General features: G+C 33.0%; 2 protein-coding genes across 4 annotated transcripts in view; one reads left to right on the top strand and one right to left on the bottom strand.

The window, feature by feature from the left end:
• LOC127728372 (band 4.1-like protein 5) overlaps positions 1–12,922 on the bottom strand; it is a 238,305-nt gene that overhangs the window by 73,991 nt on the left and 151,392 nt on the right. The gene's annotated exons all lie outside the window — the stretch shown is intronic.
• LOC127728376 (uncharacterized) overlaps positions 1–12,922 on the top strand; it is a 69,015-nt gene that overhangs the window by 3,609 nt on the left and 52,484 nt on the right. For both annotated transcript variants that reach the window (XM_052235721.1, XM_052235725.1), the window contains exon 2: positions 4,918–4,975. The gene's annotated coding sequence lies outside the window, so the exon portion shown is untranslated. The remainder of the gene's footprint in view (positions 1–4,917; positions 4,976–12,922) is intronic.

Genomic DNA, 12,922 nt, shown 5'->3' with positions numbered 1-12,922 from the left:
AAGCAAAATTTAACTGAAGTTTTGTGTGGTGAAGTCATGATCAATGCTCCTGGTATAAGTTCTTAAGATTTTCGTTTATAGCATAAATGTGAAATCATACTTTGGTTAAACATCAACCCAACAATGCCAATTAACCAAAATAGACATTTAGACTGGGTATCAACCTTTAACATGGCTTTAAACTGTCCCATGTCTAGACAAATAAAATAAATTCGATTTACAAAATTTCTGACATTTGACTTTTATATAATCATTTTGTGAGGTTAAAACTTGGGTTTTATTCTAAAAATGATTGGAAATACTAAGGGGGCAATACAGAAGCATTAATTGAAGGGAGAAAGACAACATAATGACCAAATGACAAAGAAAGTTGACAAAGAACAGCTCACAAAGGGCAACACAACCCTCGAAAGAAATGAGATTAAACTCATTTGCAGTTCCTGCTTCACATGTGTCATCCATTGCGTTCCTCATGACAAGTTGCATTCGATGATGCAGTAAACGAGGAACGGATGACATGATTGTGGCTACAAGAAAAGAAAAATACCTTTTGTCATCTGTCACATAGCTATTCCACAAGTCAACCAAATCATGATGGTGTTCGTAAAATTTTCGAAGAGATGATTTAGATTTAGAACCCTTGATTCAAAAGCTTCGAAATCCATATTATCGATATCATTAAATTTTTAAAGGAATCATTTGTCCTCGTATATTGTTTTAACTCAGAGAGATATACGCCATATGCTGGTGCTGATAGAATATAATATACAAATGGAAAGATCATAATTGGAAAATTAAAGCCAATTTAATTTCTTGAGCTTAGTTCTCAGCCGATGATCGATGTCAATTTCTTGGCCAAGTCAAAATATGAAGCTGACCCAACTGCATGTGTTGTATCCTTTATTTTGAGTTCAATTGGACATGTTCGATTAGCATATTCGCCATGCAGACTTTGAATTATTCAGTAAGGGATCATCTGATTCATATATGTGGCAGAACGTGAATTAAAACGATGATGCTAGCTTTTTTTTTATTATTATTCTCGAGAAGCCCCGCTATGAAGTCTGCATACTTCGTGAACAAAGGAAAATGTCGGCGAGAAGAGGTTGGTTCTCGTAGGAATATCCTTTTAGTTGTATCTCTTTCATTGAAATACCCATAATAAAAGAACTTCTTAAAATGCACAAAATAGATCAATCCAGAAAAGACCATGTGGAGAAGATGCGAGCAACATTACTTAAACAAAATCAGAATATTGATTTCATGCAATTAAACTTCTGATTCCTGACTACATACACAAGCTGAGAGAAAGGTTAACCAGTTTGGAAAATCTTAACCATTCTGCTTTGTTTGAAAGGTCAGACAGTGAGCGCTATAGATAAATCCATTTCAAACGTTATTACGTTTTATTATCTTGATATATTTAAAGACACTTCCTGATTTCCTCAATAGTATAAAATTACATAGGTTAAAGCATGTTGCTATATGACGCAAACATAAAAACTTGTACATGCAACTGGTGTATCGAGTTTCATTTGAATGTTAAACAATTCTTATTTGATGAACTTTGCAGACTCTTCCTTTTTTATTTTTTGTTTAATTTGTTCTGTTTCTGGTTAAACATAACATATTTGCAACCGTACGCTAAAAAAAAATAACCACCAGTATATTCATTTCATGAGAATTGATTCATCGAATCTCTCATCCATTTATAGCTTTTCTCATCACTTGGCGTCCGTCGTCCGCCGTCGTCGTCGTTAACTTTTACAAAAATCTTCTCCTCTAAAACTACTAGGCCAAATTTAACCAAACTTGGCCACATTCATCATTAGGGTATCTAGTTTCAAAAATGTGTACGATGACCCCGCCTGTCAACCAAGATGGCCGACATGTCTAAAAATGGAACATAGGGGTAAAATGCAAGTTTGGTCTATTATCTTGAAAACCACTATGAATGGAAAAATCTGTCGAGAACAAACATGTTCAGAATGATGACATCTACATATTGTCTGTTTACTTTGAAACTGTCAAACGATTTCTGATAGGAGTTATTGCCCTTGAATGACGAATTTTACCGATTTTTTTCATGTTTACCTGATATCTGAAAAACTATAATAGATAAAGAGAAACTTTATATGCCAAAAGTGATCAACAAGACAAGATCTACAAATAAGTCCACATTGTCGAAATCGTCAGACGATTCCTTATTGGAGTCAATGCCCTTTAATGATGATTATTATCAATGTTTTGCATTTTTGCCTTATTCTATGAAAAAACTATTATAGATAAATAGAAACTTAAATAAGCAAAAGTGATCAGCAAGACAAGATAAGTAAATAAGTTAACTTTTGCCTAATTGTTGGTTTACTCTTTATAGGAGTGATTGCCTTAATTGATATTTTTTGAAGATGCTCATAGACCTAGGTGAGCGACACAGGCTCTAAAGAGTCTGTGGTTCTCGTTCAGAAATTGTGTGGTGTTAAATGGTCGCTGAAGGAGACTTAAAAAAGATATATGGGAATTTAATTCAATTTGCTTCCTCCTGCTAACTTATTTACGGGTTAAAGCGATAGTCAGTTTGTGGAAATTAAATTCATAAAAAGGAAACGTGCCTTGAAACACAAAGATGGGGGATGGGGGTTATAACAAAATAACAAATTAAAATCTGCTTTTAACTTTTATCTGTCATTATTAATTTTGAATCGTGAATCAAATTGAAATTTAAAACATTAAGACAGATTTATTATCTCTACATAAATAAATGTAGAAAAAGCATAAGAGGATCTAAAAAAACATTATTTCAACAAGATCTACTGTAAAATATGGGAACCATTGTATGCCGTTATAGTTTTTTATTTATTATGAATCAGCACACCAATGGTATTTGTACTAAATTGATGAAACCTCATCATCTCTGCATAATACTGATTCTATATATTTGAATAAAAAAGCGGAAAAGTACTTTCCGTGAGCTTCTTTGTAAAACCAGGAACATATATATTGACATACTGTTCCCAGGTAAAACTTTTATCTCCTCGCTGCTCACTTCTTATTGGATCTGATTCAAATTTTTATCAAAAATTATCTGTTTATAAATAAGTAATACGTGTATAACCTGTCAACAAGTTCAAAGATTATTTTAGTTGTATTTAACCTTGTAAATTTTACGATAAATACATTCAAATAAGTTAATCACTACCATTCGACATTGAATTTAATTGACTGCAATTGTACGATCAGTCCGATATTCACAACTAATTTTAGTCATGTAAAGTTCGTCAACATGTAAGACGGAATCACTCAATTTCAAATCATATGAAGTTTTCCACTTATTGCGAAAAACATACCAAGTGGACAATAAAACATTGTGTTACTAGTCAAAAAAGGAAAGACAACTCTATGACCAAAAGAATTCACACTGACAGATAAAGGGGTAAATTCAGTAAAAAATCTCCCATTGACTTTAATGCAAATCTATGTCTTGAATTACATATATACATGTACCTGGTACCTTTAGAAATCAGAAGCTTTCATATATCATTCATTAAAGTACAAATGTAGCCCCATCTTTTGCAACAATAAAAACATAGGGTCATGCGGCATTTTTGGGCATTCACATGGCCTTGTATACATACACTGTAGATTCGCACTTAATTCCTATACTGACCCCATTACATTTCAACCCTGTAGTAAAAAAATTAAGTGCATTCAGCGTTCATTTTTTTAACTCTAGTTTTGATCCATCTAGCAAAAAATATGTATTACAAACATTATCTACCAATCAGAAGAGCACAGGACTTCAGTGTTATACAGAAAGCTCTCCCCCAAATGGCCGGTCCCTGATGACGTATATTTATTTACTGAATTTACCCCCTACAGAAAATAGCAAAAAAAGTTTTAAGTGTGAGCAGCACGAACCACACACACATTTAGTTATTCTCTGTTGCTCTGGAAGTGAACAACATGTTTTGAAAAGAAATATAAGATCGAGTTTTGTACCATACTGCAAAACGAAAATAACACTGAGGTTCTATTCTGTAAGAGTAGTAATCTTTGATTACGTATACTGGTATATCACATAATTTTTTGTCTTAACAGTACAAAGTGTTAAAATTTACAGTATCAATTATAGGAAATAGATTTCACATAAAACTCGTATTGTACCGTACTCTTTACAATCTTGAAGAATACAATAAATCACTACTGAGAATCGTATAAATTTACATTTGTGCTCTTAACAGACTAAACATTAACTTCCGCATAACTTCCTTGAGAAACATACGTTCATTCTTGACAAGCCTATTACATGCACTACATATGTTGTGGGCATATACTTGTTCTTATTGACTATTGACAATCATTAGTCAAATTAAACATCTGCTGCAAACTATTCCATCCTTCGAAAAAATAGGCGACGTGGCTCAAAAAGTACAAATTTTAATACAATACTGCACAGGAAAAAACAACAAAAATATCTAATTAATGGGACAAGAACATGAATGTTTTAATTTGTGAACGTATCCGTTTGCTTTACAATCCAATGATAACAGCTCTCTACAATATCAACTTCTGAATTAATTTATCGTTTCCGAGTGTAAATGAAACTTCCATTCCGTTTTATTAGAGCAAATTTAAACAAAAGAATTTACATTAAGTACAAGTATGCAGCATAAATTGATATTTGTCTATATGGACATTGTAGTACGGAACTATACAGATTTATTGAAAGGAATTAATTTAAAAAAAGCTAATATTTTAGATAGAAAATTTAAACAAAAAAGATATTTTATTGATGGGTGTCCAACCCTTTATAGAATGCCACTTTTTGTTAAATTCTTTTAAATTTAAATCACAGCAAAGTTCCTTTCTTCACTAGAGTTATAAATGCAATGTTGGAATTTATCTTTATTTTTGCAGACTGGACCAAATGAGGAAACTTTAATAAAAGACTCTGGCAAATGAGAGATTGTTGATTGTAAGTAGAAGAGTATTCTTAAGTATCACTTGTGAATAAATTCAGCAATGTTTAAGTTTTCTGAGTAACAAACGTCATCAGTTTTAGAATACAATAATGCTCCTTATGGACCCTTTAAATCATTGATATGACTCCACTTGAAGTGCTCCTTATGGACCCTTTAAATCATTGATATGACTCCACTTGAAGATCATCTTCACAATAAACAGAATACTCAACACTGTTACAAATATAGAAAGTTCACATCATTGATATTTACCAATATACCAAGTCAACTCAGTTAAGTTTTGGACCGTTAAAATTGCATTTTTATATAAAAAAAAAAAGAGATGTGGTATGATTGCCAATACGACATCTATCAAATGACGTTATGGTCACCATACATCCTTCAACAATGAGCTAAACCCACACTGTTTAGCAAGCGAAAAATGTAACAATGCAAAAGAAAAAAATCTATATTATATGTCCACTTAATATAGATCTTTTAGACTCCCATTTGTGTACTATTTAGACCACTAATATAATCCCACTCGTATACCCCTACACCACTTATATTGATCTGTAGATGATTAAGGACACCAATGTTGTCGAAATTGGTCAAAAAGCAATGTTTTCCCCACCGTAACTTAAAGAGGGTTCTTACCACTGATATAGCCCACGTCTTTTACCAAGCCAAAGATCGCTTTTCTAATTGTTTTCAAGTTCAACAGGTGTTTTGAGTGAAATTGGTTATTCAAACATGTCCTCAAAACGGAGCTATTAGCAGTTATATGGTTGTGACAAAATTGTCAAAAAATGACGATGATGAAGTTGATGATTACACAACATAATTATCATGACTAGAGAAATAAACTTTTCTTGACAGTTATAATGAACAAGCAATCAAATTATATTTTTCAATTGAACAAAACGTATTTGAAAGTCCTTAATATGTGATGGAGTCCTTTCTCAAGCTGAGAAGCAATACTTGCCCGAGTTATATAGTGAACCAATTTATATAAAATCTTGATGAGCATGTGAAGGCATTTTTGTAATCCATTCAAGTAACTGAACACATTGTACACACCATATACAGACTGATATTTGAAGCTGTTGTTAACAGTTGCGATAACTGTTTTACATGACGGTATCCAATTATTGAACTGTGTTAAAAGGACATTTTATATATACCACCCTATTTTCTTCTGCTGAAACAACAAGACAACCACCGATATTATTGCAAACCGCTACTTCCACAACTACAAGCACTGGTGGACCTTGGAGATCGGGTTTTGGGGATATTTTTATAATACTTAAGGAACGAATTTGCCAGATTTTTGGAAAATCGCGTGGTTCAAACTGTAAGAGACATAGTTCAGATTGTACAGTTTGTTCTAGCATTTGCATATTTTCTCTTGTTTTTTTTTTAATTTAGGTTCGTTTGTATGTTTCGGAGTTTTGTGTGGCGTCCATTTCGCTGAACTAGTATACATTATTGTTTAGGGGCCAGCTGAAGCCCGCCTCCGGGTGCGGGATTTTCTTGCTGTGTTGAAGACTCATTGATGGCCTTGGGCTGTTTCTGCTCTATGGTCGGATTGTTGTCTCTTTGACACATTCTCTGTTTCCATTCTCTATTTTTCTTTTTTTTTTTTTGGCGTTTATTTTCAAATGCAAATGTACTTTGCATTGATTTTTGAATGCCAAATTCTCCCAACTGTGGAATATTTTTGAATTCTGTTACGTCACATGTAGTCAAACTAGGTACTAAGAGACAAAGACATAATCAATAATTGTGCATGAACGTTATGTAGTCTGCAAATGTCAGCCTTCATGGTCTGTTGTATTCCTTGTATAATAAGTTTTTGTTACAAATTTTAATCTCTCAATGGTATAAAGCCCCTTCCATTTTGACGAAAGATCAGGTTTTGTGTTTCTTGCAGCAAATAAAAGGTGTCAAAGTTACCTACTCCGAAATCGGAGAAATGGTTTGGTATCAAAGAAATTAAAAAAACTGTGTTGAAATTGTAAGAGTGTGCTTCGTACTGTGTTAGAAAAGCAAACTAACTACATGCTATATGATGTATATTTAAAACCAAGTTATAAGAAGGGTTGCTATAAGATGTTTTTTTCTTATGGTTGGTTTCTGTCTCACTAACGTATGCCCTACATCTCTTTTAATGCATACAATATCTCCATTGTCCATGATATAATCTATCAAAGGTCTTTAATAAACACTTCCGATGATCGTTTAAATCAAGATACTAAATTTCGTATACTAGTAAATTCATTTAAACAGAAATTAAGTAAAAGAAAGTAAGTTTTCATTTTTTTTTCAACAAACAGCCATCTCGTCTCAAAACATCATGTCATACGGTACTCCTCTTTATTCATAAATGTCTACTCAAAAGGACCTTTCATATCTACGCTTGCGTGGAGTCACTTTCTAGTAATTTTTTTAAATCATCCTTGTATTATTGCTAAAATTTAGTACTTTGGAAGCCAGCATACGAATCGTTAAAAAGTATACCAAGAATGTTTTGTTAAAAATTCATAGCATTTATTGATAATTTATATTACCCCCCAAAAAAAATCATGGACATTAGGTCTAAGGAAAAATGTATCGGAGGATGCTTCTAAAATAACATTAGAAAAGTATTATTTATTTATTTTAAAAAAGACGAATAAATTGCAATTTGACATAACGGAAATATATTACCACAAGTCGGAAGACATTGTGTGGAAAATTTAAGGTAATTTAACTACAAGGTAAACGAGATCATAAATCGGTTACTTTGATATCAAATTCGCAAGCGTGATTTGACCATAAGGTAATTCAAGATTATTATAATATTTCATTTATTTCTATGTTCTTCACTTGTGTATGCGAGTGTATCTATAAGAAAATCCTTTGACAAGGAATTAAAACGTTCGTCTTTTCTGTTACATTTTTTATAACGAAACGTGCACAATAGCTGGAAACAGATAAATGTTTAGAAACAGCTAAATTTTTGAACATGCATTATTGGCGATCAAAGTTAATATGTTTGTATTATACGTATAAAGTTGAATAATCAAGTTTTGCTTTTTCTGATGCAGTCAGTATTAATTTCGGTTTTTGACCCATTTAGAAAGGACGCTTCGCTATGACAACGGCATGCATGCTCTTAAACTGAGTTTTACTGTGCGTATTTCTACATTGGCTATAGGTATAGGGGGAGGGTTGAGATCTCAAAAAACATGTTTAACCCCGCCGCATTTTTGGCGCCTGTCCCAAGTCAGGAGCCTCTGGCCTTTGTTAGTCTTGTATCATTTTTAATTTTAGTTTCTTGTGTATAATTTGGAGTTTAGTATGACGTCCATTATCACTGAACTAGTATACATATTTGTTTAGGGGCCAGCTGAAGGACGCCTCCGGGTGCGGGAGTTTCTCGCTGCATTGAAGACCCATTGGTGGCCTTTGGCTGTTGTATTCTCTATGGTCGGGTTGTTGTCTCTTTGACACATTCCCCATTTCCATTCTCAATTTTATGATGTCACAAATCTTTACTGTGATTGGAAGAAATAACAGAATTGAACAAAAACCAACAAAAACAGATATATGCTACAACTAGACATCATTGAGATGGGAGCCATCTCTGTGGGCCCCGCTGTAAATAACGTGTGGTAAAAAATTTGAATGGATAAGCTGATATGAAGCACTTTTTTAAGTTATTACATAGTCTCGTTATGTGTTAAGAGTGATTTTATTCTATGTTTTTTAGTTAAAGTGTTATATTTGGCCTAGGAAATTGTACATACACTATAACACACCCTCTAGTGTTGGTTAATATACATGTCAAGTATAAACTTTGAAATCGTAACGGTTCTCAAGAAATAAAGTGGACATGATCTGTACCATAGGACATGGGGTTGTCAACTGAAACCAAAGTTTTTGACCTTGACCTTTGACATAGGAAGTTGTACATACATTATGACACACCCTCTTGTGTTGGTTAATATACTTATCAAGTATAAACATTGAAATCATAACGGTTCTTAAGATATACAGCGGACACGCTCTTTACCATAGGACATGGGGTTGTCAACTGAAACCAAAGTTTTTGACCTTGACCTTTGACCTAGGAAGTTGTAAAAACATTATGACAAACCCTCTGGTGTTGGTTAATATACATATCAAGTTTAAAGTATGAAATCATAACGGTTATCAAAATATAGAGTGGACACAATTTGTTACGAACGGACGGACGGACGAACTGAAACCAAAGTTTTTGACCTTGCACTTTGACCTAGGAAGTTGTACAAACATTATGACACACCCTCTGATGTTGGTTAATATACATGTCAAGTATAAAGTATGAAATCATAACGGTTTTCTAGATATATAGCGGACACAATTTGTTACGGACGGACGGACAGACTGATCACTATACGGAGACCCGCCACGAGACAATGTATGGTAATTCTATATTTATCATGGTGAATTGGTTTATAATTATGTACTTTCGAACTTATTCTTTGAATAAAGAAAGTCTGTGGTGTAATTTATATCGCACAAAAATATGTTTCACTCGCATCGGTCAAACAGATGTTGGGATGTAGGAATTAAGGTTTATTTTCGCAAAAATTGTTCGATTTAAAAAAAATATTGGAAGAGAGAAAAACATAAACATCCAATTGCAAGACAATTTTTTTTACAGTCCATGGGGGGAAAGGATTCGATTTCAAATAATTAGCTGCACAAAGTATAAGCATTTTATTCAACTGTTTGCTGTATACAAGTTTAAAGCTTTTCAGGAAGCTTATGGAATTTTAAACAATCATCTTATGATTTGGTACAAGTACAAAATAAAATAAAATAAGGAGATGTGGTATGATCGCTAATGAGACAACTTTCCACCAGGCACCAAATGACATAGATGTTACAGCAACTATAGGTCATCGTACGGCCTTCACCAATAAGTAAAACCCATACCGCATAGCAAGCCATAAAAGGCTCAGACATCACAAAATGTAAGCATTCGAAATGAGAAAACAAAAGCCTGACTTATGTACAAAACAACAAACGAAAAACAAACACGATACACAGCAACAAACCAACCACTGAATTACAATCTCCTGACTTGGGACAGGTTCATAAATAATAAGGCGGGAATATACATGTTTGTGGGCGCCCAAATGTAGAATGATGAGGTCACATGTTGAAGGAATTAAAATTAACCTTCGAGAACAAATAAAAAAAAGCAGATAAAAGAAACAGCTATTTAATTATGCAATGCAATCGTGCAGACCAATATCGACAATGACAAATATAAAAAGGAAAGCTAACAATCAATCAAATAAGGATGAATATTTTCATTTGCCTGATGATAAAGAGGTATGTACCTTCATAGTGATGATATATTTCCAGTTCAGTATTCTTAGTATCAAGTAGACTTTTGAAGATTCCGCCTTTTCAAAGCTATTTATTTCATGGTAAAACAATTTGCAATACAAATCACCTTTTTAAACAGAATTATTACAGTAGCCAAATTCTTTCATTTGTGTATTTTCTACATAAACTTATTATTGATATCACAATAAAATACATTAAAATTGCTCTTAAAGAAAATACAAAATCCAAAATTGTATTTCAAGTTATCGCCAATGCCGCTTTCTGATTTCAGACCATTAGAAAATTTGTCTCTAAACAATGAAAAGTTCTGATAACATCAATATTTGCTATGCACAATTCTGAGTGCACAATTTTCTATTTTCATGATAAAATGAATTTGATGTACACATGTATTTCACGGGCTTTAACAATTATCACTTTTTCAGTAAATACTTTAAGCTCCTTTTCTGTTCCGAAATACAGGATATGCTTCCTCTCTGTGCAATAATTTTGCTGACAATAGTTGTATGGTAAGCAAATGAACTGTAAATCACTGTAAGGTTGAATTATCGTACAACAGCGAATATTGATTTTTCGCAAAAGATGAAACTATTTTCACAAACACTGCCGACATTTCTCTTGCAAGCGTTGGACATGTCGATTCATAAACGTTGACTCTTTTCCAGCAGTAACTAACAGGTCAATCTCTCTAGTCCAGTGGTGGTTTGTGCAATAAAGGAAAAACAATATCTTCTTCACCCTTAAAATGAATTTTAATGTCTTACAAAATGTATCATTAAATTTATCTTTAACACAATGAAAATTCCAAAATAATGCGTAATGTTTTGAATATGGAAAGGAACCAAATATTGTATCTATCAATTTGCATATTTTGTTAAATTTTAAATTCTCCACTCGGTAGTTGGACATTTTATTATCTGTTTTCTTTAAGAGCTGTTCCAAATCATTAAAATATGACGACCCCGGGAATAAATCGTTGATATATAGAATGTGTTGTTAGTTACTATTGCCTTGCCGGCATGAAAATTACCACCCCAAAAAACAACAGAACACTGCAAAGTATATGTTTAGATATTTAGATGTTTAGTATACATAGGTAATATTTTTATTCAAATGATACATACCTCGAACCCTTAAATCGCCATGCGACTTTATCCAACAGCAACATATGTTCACAAACAAAACTTCGGGTACATGAGGGTACCTTCTTGCTTTAAGATGTTCACATTTTCTTCATTATGAGCTAGAGCTAGTTTCGACCTTGGCGTCTAAGTTTTAAAATTACTTCATAATTGATGATCTAATCACTACTACGTACTTGCAAAATCTTCGTTCCCGTAAAAATTAACAGTTGTTGAAATTTCAAATTTCATCAAGGTCTCTTCTGTGGAAACCAACTGTCAGACGGGCTTCAAAGTCGACAAGATAAGAGATCAATGTATTCAAGTGAATCTAAGTTTTGTGGTACATTCCAATGTACAATGGTTAAATGTCTGGTTAAAAATTAATCTTATCTTTGATGTGCCCCATAAGCATCCCTATAAAATGACTCATGGCATAAGATATTTTATGTCTTTCATTGATGACACCCCTCCTATCCCCCCCTCTCTCTCTCTCTCTCTCTCTCTCTCTCTCTCTCTCTCTCTCTCTCTCTCCAGCAAACAATGTTGAGAAAAAAAAAATTTAAAAATCATTCTGTATGAGAATTTGAATTTGTTAAATATTTGCAATTCTTATAAGATCACAAAACCTTCAGATTTTTTGTATTTCTTTTAAAAAAGGGGGGGGGGGGGGTACACGATTTCCCAAACTTAATCTACAATTTCATGTTCAACGTTACTCAACACTTTTAAAACTGAAACAATTAGAGATATCAATATTTTTTTTTTTCAAATATCGAATACTAGTTCCCAACTAAATGTCTAAATATATCCATTTGGAATATTTTTCCCATATTGACAGCTATCTGAAGTGATTTCATAGGACCTCAGTTTAATATACTAGTAGGCGAGGCAATCCATCACTTTTATCCAATCAACTGTCCTTTGTGATAAAGATTGGCGTGCGATTGTAGTTGAAACAACGTAATTTATATAATGACAATGTAATAGTTTTAGGACACAGTTACATCAACATCAAAAGATAATGTATTTTATTGTGGAAGCTGTGGACTACTGGTTCAAAATAAAATTGATTTCGACAAGTTGCTTTGTAACCACTGTCATGATGTTGGGTGTAATACATGAGTAGGGAAATATCACTGACAGGTTCATTAGATCTACCAGATCATGGCATGATTAGGCTATTAATAGCTCGAGTAATATAAATATATCTCATCGACTAAAGCTTCCAAGTCGTAATGATAATCTCAAAGAGTACAACATATTATAATTGAAATAAAGATTGTCAAAATACATTTGGCGCAAATTTAATTACTTGTCAAAAGCTGTATTATATAGATCATCTTCCTTTGGCGTCCGTCCGTCCCCGATATACACACCGAAATAGGTTGTATCTCTAATTGTTAAAGTTGTTCTTGACATATAGTTATAATTGACATTTCTTCATGGATCTCA

The sequence above is a fragment of the Mytilus californianus genome, unplaced genomic scaffold (genome assembly GCF_021869535.1).
Source record: "Mytilus californianus isolate M0D057914Y unplaced genomic scaffold, xbMytCali1.0.p SCAF_2, whole genome shotgun sequence".
In the NCBI taxonomy this organism is placed as follows: domain Eukaryota; kingdom Metazoa; phylum Mollusca; class Bivalvia; order Mytilida; family Mytilidae; genus Mytilus; species Mytilus californianus.
The sequence above is the reverse complement of the archived record's forward strand: the minus strand, read 5'-3'. Positions and strand labels throughout refer to the sequence as shown.